The 11,029-nt window shown below is 34.8% G+C and overlaps 1 pseudogene; it reads left to right on the forward strand.

Moving 5' to 3' along the window:
• Window positions 1–2,620: 2,620 nt before the first annotated feature.
• On the forward strand, window positions 2,621–4,207 carry LOC149558200 (protein LATERAL BRANCHING OXIDOREDUCTASE 1-like; annotated as a pseudogene).
• The last annotated feature ends 6,822 nt before the right edge of the window (window positions 4,208–11,029 follow it).

The raw sequence follows: 11,029 nt of genomic DNA on the forward strand, positions 1-11,029 counted from the left end.
TTTTTATTCATGGTTCTCTCTTTATTACTAGTTAAGAGTTGTGATATGATATATTTATTTGATATGATCACATGAAGCATGTTATCTCTTTGGAAGAGATGGTTTAGATCATGATGTCATGTTTATTTTCTTGATTCTATGGTTGGAGCTTTGACATTGATCTTGTTTTAGTTTTTTGGTATTGATGATAGTGCTATGTTGCAATGGAGTTTTGCATGGAGTGATTGATTATAGGTACTTGTGGATACTTGGAGACTTAGGTGAGGCTAGAGTTCTCTTGAGATGAGAGACATGTTGTTGAGATCTATACTCTTGATGAGATTTTAATAGAAAGTTCGAGGAGGCTACACCTTTGTTGGATGTGAGTTCAATAGAGACCTATGAGGATATTGTTCTTGGATAAGTCATAGGGTGACTTGCATAACTTGGAGGGGCATTCTCATTCCCCACTCTTGGTCTACTCAGTGGTTTATCACTTGAGAGGTATTGCCCAATGTTACTTTCAGGTGCTTTATCTTTTCTTTCATATTCATGGATCTTGAGCTATAGTTAGATGGTTTTGGAGGATTCATTATGAGAGATGGATAACATGGTTATCTCCTTGAGGTGTACTTTCATTTATAATGACAATAGGACATGGTAGTGGGCTGATTTCTTGAAATGGGAAATGGAGTTGTTTGATCTTCTTTGAGAGGCTTACATCCATGTAGATTGATGATATCAGGTTATGTTTGATCTATTGAGGTTGAACAATTTTGGATGTTGTTGTGGCTTTTCTCTTGGGGTTGTGAAGGAGATCATACTTGGCATAGTTGACATTTAGAAGTATTTGTAGAAGGACATGCTACATGCTTATGATTTGCACTTTCTCTCTTTGGCCTTGGTTATCTTCTTGGATGTTTGGGTTCACATAACATTGTTTTTTGAGATTTGTTGGAGCTATGTGGTCACTCTTTTGTGGTCATTTGTTATCACTTGTACTTCATTGCTTTTCAATGATGACATGGTGGCTCCTTTATCTTTTTTCTTTGTTGGATGTGGAGAACATGGGAGAGTTATGGAGACTGGATGAGAGAGATGTTCCTTGTAGTGTTTTTGCTATAGGATTTGCAAATCTTTTGTGGATGGTACTTGGTACTACATGGTTTCACTTTCTTTGTGTTGTTATTAGTAGACTCAATATGTCATTGATTTTTTAGATTTGACATTACCCATGTAGTGGGAGTTCTTGTATGTGTTTGGTCTTCATTGACTTTTTTGCACATAAAGCTTAAGGTTGCAGTTTATGTGTTGGTTATGTTGCTGGTATGATTTTTCTAGTATTTGATACCTTTGATGTATGGGTGATTGAATGAGTTAGCATTTACTATGGATGTTATTTTCAATCTTGTGGGTTTATTAGTTGGATTGGACCAATTAGTTTGGTTATTGTTCTGGCTGATGTTTTATCTTGTTTTCTAGAGGATGACTTCACAGTTTTGCTGGGCTATGAAGTTGATGTTTTTGATGCTTTTGTGTAGCTCATGAACACAATGGAGTGGTGGCAGCATGTGTAGCCTTTGTTATCACATGGATCTTATGCTTGTGTTATTTGGATAGGTGTCTATTTGGAGCACGAGAGCATATGTTATGATTTATGTTGTTTCATGGATGGTTGTGATAATATAGTTTCATCAATTTGAATCTTGTAAGGTCTTCGTCAACTGGGAGATTGTTGGGATAAGGTGACTCAGCTTACCAAGTTTTACTGTTTTATTTGTGCTTTCTTGAAAAGTTTCTAAATTAAGTTGTATTCTTTCACAGGAGAAGACTTGGAGTAGAAAAACAGAAAGCTTCTGTTTTTTGGTGATTTATTCTCTTATGCTTTGTTTTTTATGGAAGGGATTGTGCATAAGGAAGTTTCTAAAATAATTTGTAGATGTGTTCAATGTAGATGCTTTAGAAACTATTTCCTCTTATATGAAAACTCTATAAGTACAAGCATTGTTGTAGAGAATTAAAAGAGAGATGAGAAGTTATTTGCATAGGGTTATGCTGCCAAATTTTCTCTAAATGGAGCAAGATGTAAATCTCCATGTGAAGACTGAAAATGTATTGTAACTTGTTGAATACTACATTAGCTTGATGGTTTGGAGGGTCTCATTCTTCTAGTTTCATGATTGTAGAATAATAATCTATATGTCGTAATGCTGCTGAAATTTATATAGACTGGTAAATTGCAATCACTTTCTTTTAAGGTTTTTATTGTGAGAAATCAACTATGTTTGTTTCCACTTTTATGGCATAGTAGTATGCACTTGTATTTCCTTATTAGAAGTTGTTCAAGAAATTATTGGATACAAGATGTGCATACTGATCTCAGATACTTTTCTCAGGTGTTCTCATTTCCCTTTAGTAACGAGTTATATGGAATATTTTTTATACGACTATTAAGAAAACAAAATACAGACAGTTGAAGCATGTGGATGATTCCATGAAATAAAATATTCAGCAGCCACGTTCTTAATTTTATCTTTACAGCTGGATGACTGGATTTAGAGCTCATCCCACTTCAGCACTTGATAGCATTTCTGAGAGTGGAGAAGCAAGTAGGTGGTTTGTTTGGATTGAAAGAAGTATTATGTTTAATTCAGCTGCGGTCTTTAATCGCTCTGATGGAACTTCAAGAAGATTTTCAATTCCTGTTGTTCAGGAATTGGCATCTCAGAATCTTCAAGGCCTCCCTCAAAGATATATCAGATCAGAAAAAGAGCGTCCAATTGACTTTCGTCTTCATCAAATGGACATTCCCACAATCGATATGGACATGTTTACAGGGGATTCAGATCTTTACCGGCAAACGGAATTAGAAAAACTTGGTTTGGCGTGCCAAGAATGGGGATTTTTTCAGGTGGGGCCATCAAAATTGATTATAAATTAAGTTGTAGATTAAAAATTCTAATATGTTCAGATTCTCCCAACATGCTTTGTTCACTTAACATGTAATGTACGTTTCCATCGCAGGCTGTGAATCATGGAATCCCTCTATTTCTGACGGAAAGAATGGAGGGCATTGTAAGGGAAAGAATTGGAGGACAAAATGCAAGAGATTGAAGGGTATGGCCAGGCCTTTGTAATTTCTCATGACCAAGTACTAGATTGGTCAGATATGATGTCCTTGACTACTTTGCCTGTAGAAAATAGAAAAATGGATTTCTGGCCAACAAAGCCAGCGGATTTTAGGTACCTAAATCTTTGTTAATTAATGTTCATACCATTTTATTTATTGATCTCATGTAAAAGACTCTTTTTCTCTATTCCCCTATACTAGATGTCTGATTGCTGTAGGGATGAAAACATATCTACTTCATACTTTTCCCAAAATAATTTCTTGGTATAGTTGCTCTGTTCATGCTCAACTTCTTTTCTCATCATTTTCATTAAAATTATGGTGTCCGTTTGTTTCAGAGAAACCGTGGATCTATATGCTCTGGAAATTCAAAAGCTTGGCAATAAAATTCTTTGCCTCTTATCAGAAAAGGTGGGACTAACACCAGATTGTTTCCTTAAGATGTGTGGGAAAATGAGGCAGAGAATGAGATTAAATTACTACCCACCTTGCCCAAGACCAGATCTTGTTCTAGGCATAAGCCCTCATTCAGATGGAACTGGTTTGACAATGTTGTTGCAGGATGATGAGATAGTTGGGCTACAGATCTGTAAGGATAGTCAATAGATTCCCATTCAACCAATCCCTGGTGCTCTGGTTGTCAATATTGGGGACGTGCTTGGGGTAATGAAGATGAATTTTTAACAGTCTTTAGGGCAAAACAATCTGTAGGAACTATCAATCTGAGTTTAATCTGTAGAAATTATCAATCTGAGTTTAAACTAATTCAAAGAATGTTTCTATGGGTGCGTAAATATGGGTTTCAACCCAAGCTATGAATGGTTGTCTAGTTTAAAGAAATCATGAATTATTTTATGTATCTCTTCATTGTTGATGAATTGTCTCCTGGCATTGATATTGGGAACAATGATTAATGCCATCGGATCCTTATCAAGTGCAGATTTTGTTTTTGTATTGTGAAATAAGTGATGAGCAATGGAATATATAAGAGCATTGAGCACAGAGCGGTCACAAACATGAACAGAGATCGAATCTCCATTGCCATGTTTTATGGTCCCGACAAGGAAACAGAAGTGGGTCCTGCTCCTGAGCTCATAGACGAGATGCATCCATGTCAGTATAGAAGATTTATTCAAGCAGAGTATATACAGCATGTCTTTTCTGGAAAGCTTGATGGGAAGAAGTGCATTGAATTTGCCAAAATCTAATTAGAACTATAAATTTCTTGATTTATAACTGTTCAATTTTGGCTTGGATTATCTGATGATTTGGACCGAGAGTGGGCCAGGTAAAAAGACCTGCAGTTTATTTGGACCTTTTAAGTTGGAAGAAGTGGCCAATAAAATGCAGAGAATTGTCGATTGACGTGGATGATTGTCAATGGAGATCTACTCGAAGTGTTACTCAGATCTATGGAGACGTATTTAACGATAGTCACTGATCCTGGTGAAAATAAAGAAAGGTGCAGACTGTCATGTCCAAAATTTACTAAGATAAAACACAACCAATTATTATTATTATCTTTTTAATTATTATTATTATTATTATTAAATTTTGATTAATGTTACTTGTTTTATCAAGGCATTACAGCGGTTATTATATCATGATTATTTATCAACACACCTCTCTCAAATTCTAACTTCAATATTTAATCTTCTAGATATTAATAACATCATTACCTTATAATAATTAAGATTGCCCTTTTTAAAATTTGTGTTACCGAATCACATTTTATACACTTATTAAAGTATAATAGAATTGCATCTAGAAAACACAACATATGACTACATGTCATAATATGCATATGAACTTGTTCAATAATAGCTATGTTATTATAAACTAATTTTATATTATTATTTTATTCCATTCTAATAATATTAACCTCCACATGCCTTGCATATTAACCTTTACCACTACCAAATTTTATTGACAATTCCCATACACTAAGTGACATCTCCCTATACTTAAGACTTGTAATGAATACCAAATAATTATCTAACAATAAGAATTTTGAAAAGTGGAGGACTATCTACCCTAAATCCCAATTCTTCTCTTATTCTTACCAACACCACATTCCCTTCCTATGCGTGGTCCCACAAGGTCTCACGTGGGTCGAAATATTTGGCCAATTCAATGCCTAAAACATCTCCCATTTGGCTATCCCATTTGGAACGGAGATTTTGAAAATTACTTTTACCTCTGATCTCTAAATGTGGTCAAGTCTGTATAACTACGTTCAAAGCATCAAATTGAAAAGTTTGAAATAAGACAAGACAATCCAGAAGTATCCTTGCTTCTAGGGAGGCGTTAATACAAGTGGCTATGACATGGGGGTCCTCCCAAGGCATGATGGCGATTTGTGATGGGGAAGAGTATTTACATACACATTTAAACACCCAACACTAGTTTTTTTTACCTTTCCCCAAAAAGATGGTGCCTAAGGGGAGAGGCTAGTCTTAAGCTCACGTTATCCCATCTTTCCAAAATGTTGATAAATTACATTTTGCACTTTTTCAACCCAATGAGATATGGCAGCAAGGTCTTATCATGTCTATCTCACCTTGGATCACGCACCCATATTGACTTGCTTTGCCCCCCATTCTCCCAAGCGCATGGGTTCACCTTTCTAGGCGTGTGGGGGTTGGAACAAAAAGTGATTCCCTTAACTTGTCTCAAATTCTACATACCTAACTGGCTGCTCCTAAAGTTTAGCGCCTAAAACAGGCAGGACCCTTTTACTAAGACCAAGGTAGATGTGATAGGGGATTGGGGGTCTGACTCCATGTCAGATTTCTTCCTACCCCATAATTAATTTATACCTACGCCCAAATCAACACGAGCGCTGGAATGATGCACAATGGCTTTTTTTTAATATTAGAGTGCAGTTTATTGACTTGTGTGGAAGCATTTATGTTATTAATTTATTTTGATATTGTCATAAACTAATCATGTTATATGTATGTTGCTGTAATCATTATTATTATTGATGTGCTAGGCCCTATCGTGAATCAAGGACTTCAACTCAAGGCTGACACCACATTGATGGGGTGATTTTTAAATTATTTATTTCTATCCTATAAATTTCCAAGATATTCTTATATTATTCAGGCCTATTATTTTTATTGCTCTGTATTGACAAGAAACCTTATTTCCACCTTCTCCATACAATTTTCAGTGAGTTGAATGGGCACCTTCAACAAGTTTATTTCCTATGCACTTATACATTCTATGACATTTATAGAATTTCTATCTCTAAGATTCACAACATCTTACTTAGATTATTACAATGATGATTTGGAGTTGCTCATTAGACTATATATATAGTCTAGAAGGGTGATTCTTTTAACATTCAAAGTTAAAATAATGCAATAGATATTATACATTTCATGACAAGGTTACATATGACTATCTGATTCGTTTATAACTATGAATTATGAAGTTTAGAAAATATTGCTCAAGGATGAACATTGTATTCTAATGCAAGATTTAACTGGAAATCAACTAATATGCTATAGAACTTGAGATGATAATAACATTTGACAAGGATAATCTTCCTATCAATATATCTCTTCTAAATTGCTTTTGCATTCCACTCCAGAGCATCAAGTATTTTGAATTCCTGATTGGTATTACTATCCAATAAAACAACAATATTATTACAATGAATTTATCTTTAGTGATTCTCTCATGATACACAAAGGTGACGAAATCAACATATCATAATATACACAATGGAACATGCTTTTACTACACATGAGTACTCACAACCTTGCCCTTGACAATCAAACTAAGATAGTAGCTTTCTCTTACAATACATTTAGGCTCACATAACAAGATGGAGTTTTTTTTTTTTTTTTTCTTCTCTATCTCATCTCAATGCAATGTTGCCTTCTCTTCCTATGCACATGGAAGATAACAAGGACTCCAAGTTTCCAAGATCTTTCTCTAAGAACCTGCAAATGCATTACAACAAACAACAAGGACCATGGGTGCTTTCCACCCAACCATAGGCCTCAAAGAGGCCACCCCCGCGCTAGGGGAACAAGGCTCAAAATGGGTATCACACATACATCAAAAAGTTTTGCATGAAGACACAACACCAAACACAATCAACATCCTTCCATGGCTTGCACAATGATTCACCATTGGAATCATAAAACATTGGGTGAAGGTGGGCTCTTCAAGGAGGAGAAATTATAACATCATAAGTATCATATTGCTAGTGTATTTTGCCTCTCAAGGCCACCACAACATATTGCCACTGCATTGCCTCTCAAGGCCTCCACAACAACCATTTTCTCCTCATCCACCAAACCTCCTTGTACCTCCCAAACAACAAGATTCATGGCCATGATGGAGCCCATGCTCCATGATAATAACAAGCTCATCATGAGGTAAAAAAAAAAATTTCTTTCTCACCTGCAATGTCAAGCCCAACTTATGCCCTTCACCCAAAGCTTCTCTACCCTCCAAAGGGTGAGTGAAGCCTTCACACCCATAATCACAATCAACACTTACATTCAACAAGATCAACAACAAAACAAATAAGACCACAAAACAAAACCAAGAAAGGATCTCCAAAAGCACAAAACACATTCACTTTCCATTCCAACAAAAACAAAACCAAGAAGGTGAACTAAGAAATTTACGAGAACATCACACATTCTCACATTGTCACTATACATAATCAATGCTCATAATGCAACAATAACACCACACTTTCACACAATACCCAAAAATCCATATCACAAGATTTAGAATGCAAATGCATACTCTATTAATGAACTCTCACACTTGCAGATTTGTTTAACCATGCTAAAAGCAAGAAATGAGAAAGAAACAAGTTTTGAGACACCAACCTTGGTCCAAGCTATGGTAAGGATAGTTGTAGTAGAGCTCCCTTAATCTCCCTCCAAACCTAACAATCTCTAAAATTAGAGAGTGGGTAGACACCCCCACTAGTTTGGCCAAGACCCTCTAATAAAGCCTTCTCACTAACTTATTTTAGCAAAAACACTAAGCCACTACTTCTTACAAACTTGTCTCCTCCAACTTTTCTATTTTTGACTAAGTGGGAACATGGATATGACAACTCAAAATTCGAATTGATGGAAGAATGCATGGGTAAAGGGGCTCCCTAGCCTATCTAGGCACTCACATGATCAAAAATAGGTCCCTGACATGATGTACTATCATATGGGTAACTTATTTTCACCTAAAAGACACTTAGGGACCACCTAATGACCCCTAAAAACCCTAGCCAAGTCCAAATTCGAATTTCCTTTGATTGAGACTCCTCATGGCATTTTTCTATGTGAGGTTAACTTGGGTACAACATTGGAGTTAGGTTTAGGTTAGGTTACTTCTTGCCAAACCTTGAATGACATGGCATCTCTACATGGACAACACAAGTGTCAAATGACACACACAAAACAACACATTACATTAAAAGTGACTTAACTTCAATAATGCATGAACTAAGCTATTACACACATATAAATTCACATATACAAAATAAAACACATTACAATGAGGTTTGAATCTTTTCCACTGATTCAACCTTGGCTATGTCATGTTTTTTTAGTAGTTTGAGCCTTAATTCCCCTTTAAACCCATGGTCAAATTCCTGCACACTAAACTCGAGTGTCAATAGTCCAAGAAAATCATATAAGCATATGTAAAATAAATCATTATCTCAAACTAACTTTCCCTTTCTTAATCATTTCAAATATAACCTTCAAAATATTAAAATATCAAAACTTAAATATCACATTCGACATTTGAGTTCCATACTTCATTCTCTTTAAATAAATTACTTTTTTTAATAATTTCCATGTAAAATGCTCAAAATACTATAACATCAAACTTTACTTATCAACATAACATGGTCAATTTAATATTATGAATAACTTCATAGTCTATTTTTATCATTGCGACAAGATGTTGAATTCCACAACTATTGAATCCCTAGGTATGGGGGTTAGGTCTCAATGCATAACCAAATTTATCTTTTAACTCTAATTTCCACTGTAACATTACCTTCTTACATTACAAGCATTTCTACCATTCAATTTCTATTAAAGCAATGTCAATAGCTTAAAACATGAATAGAATCATTAAATGCATCAATTAGGTCATAATATGCAGAAGTAATTGTGAATCATCAAAATGCAGATATTAAAATGACATGACCCTACAGTCTCAAAAGTGTATCAAAATATAGGATTGAAATCACTGTAATGCAATTATCTCATTGGTACTATGATGGATTGGGTGAGGCCTCACATCCTCCCCCCCCTAGGCATGAACCTCCTCCTGGAGTTCATAAACTAGGTGTCTGTGTTGTGTTATTGCCTAGGTTGTACTTATCAGAGTTGATCCTACTTGAGTATTCTATTGTTGGTGCCAAATAATCCAATCCTTAGTTTACTAAGGTCTAATTGCTAAATTGCTTATGTCCTTGCTTAGGGTCCTCAACATAACAAGCATCTATGGTCTTAACTAGTTTAACATACATAATATACCTATGGTAAAAGAGGTTGATCCTTATTCCATAATTATGACATACAAAGGGTAATGCCTTAGAAATCTTGTGTAGTAGCTTTTCAATGGATACTAGAAAGTTTATAGTTACATTAATTCCCTAAATGTTTTGTCAAGGATTGTCCTTGGTATGACCATTTCAATACAATTTTCAAGAAAGTGCCTCAAAAGAAACTCACAAATAAAAGGAATAATTTACAAGAAAATAATACGCATGTGGCCACATTAGTAGATTTTCAAATAACACAAGACATGTCCCTGAGGCAAAATGGGACCAATCTTCAAGGAATCTAGCAAAATGTGAAGTGTCAAATGATTGGTAAGAAAAAAATTTTAAAAATTGTATAATGCAAAATTAGAACAAAGGAATGGCAAAATTTTACATTGAATAACAATTTCACAAGCATGATGTGACCATACCAAGGTCCCTGATGGAGACAAAGATACATTGTTGTTTTATGGAACTAATGGCTTAGTAAGAAGTCTCATACCTCCTATGTCTCTAAGTGCTTCATCCGTAGATCGTAGTTTAATTGGGTGTACTAATACATCTTACACCAAGTTGTCGTTTATTGCATATGTTGAAACATAATGGGTTGGGCACCTATTATTGAAACTAGACTCTGCTAATAGTTGATCTTGGACAGGAATGTATGCTTATTCAACCTTGCTATAGAAATATTCTTTACCAATGATTCAATTTAACATCCTATCCATGAGGGTAAGCATGATATTTATAGAGTAACATGTAATTTCTTTTGAAACCTAGATTCCCAATTTGAATTGTGTCAAAATGGATGTGCCTAAATAAGTAACTATCCAGCTTATCCAACATGTACATTGAAATCACAACTCCTAGATGAATAATATTCACTTAAAGTTAAGAGTTCTATACGACGATGTGATAAGTAGCAATCATACTAAGGAATCCAACTATTGATTACATCCTATAACTAATATAGGAAAATCACACCTTGACATTTACAAATTTGACTATACCACACAATGGTGTCTTGAATGGATTATTCTTTAGTATCGTAGCCCCTAAAAAAAATGATAATTCCTCTACTATATATATTCGGTACGCCATGACCACCTCAATATTAATCATTTGAGGTCAATTTTCTCTTCTACCTACATTGTAACAAATCTTACATCTAGGATATCATTTTATCATGTTTTGATATGGTTATGCCCTCCAACTATTATCATTTTCCACACTAATTTAAATGTTATATTTTTATGACACCTTGACCCTTCAACATTATTATTAATGATAATCAATTATAACTGTCACAGATGTACAATTAGTCATAAATAATTAATGCTGTTAGTTATAGGATTAGTGTTAAACTAGGCATACTATATATGTATTCC

Source organism: Cupressus sempervirens, chromosome 5 (assembly GCF_028749045.1).
Source record: "Cupressus sempervirens isolate cs-2001-9-10 chromosome 5, ASM2874904v1, whole genome shotgun sequence".
NCBI lineage: Eukaryota > Viridiplantae > Streptophyta > Pinopsida > Cupressales > Cupressaceae > Cupressus > Cupressus sempervirens.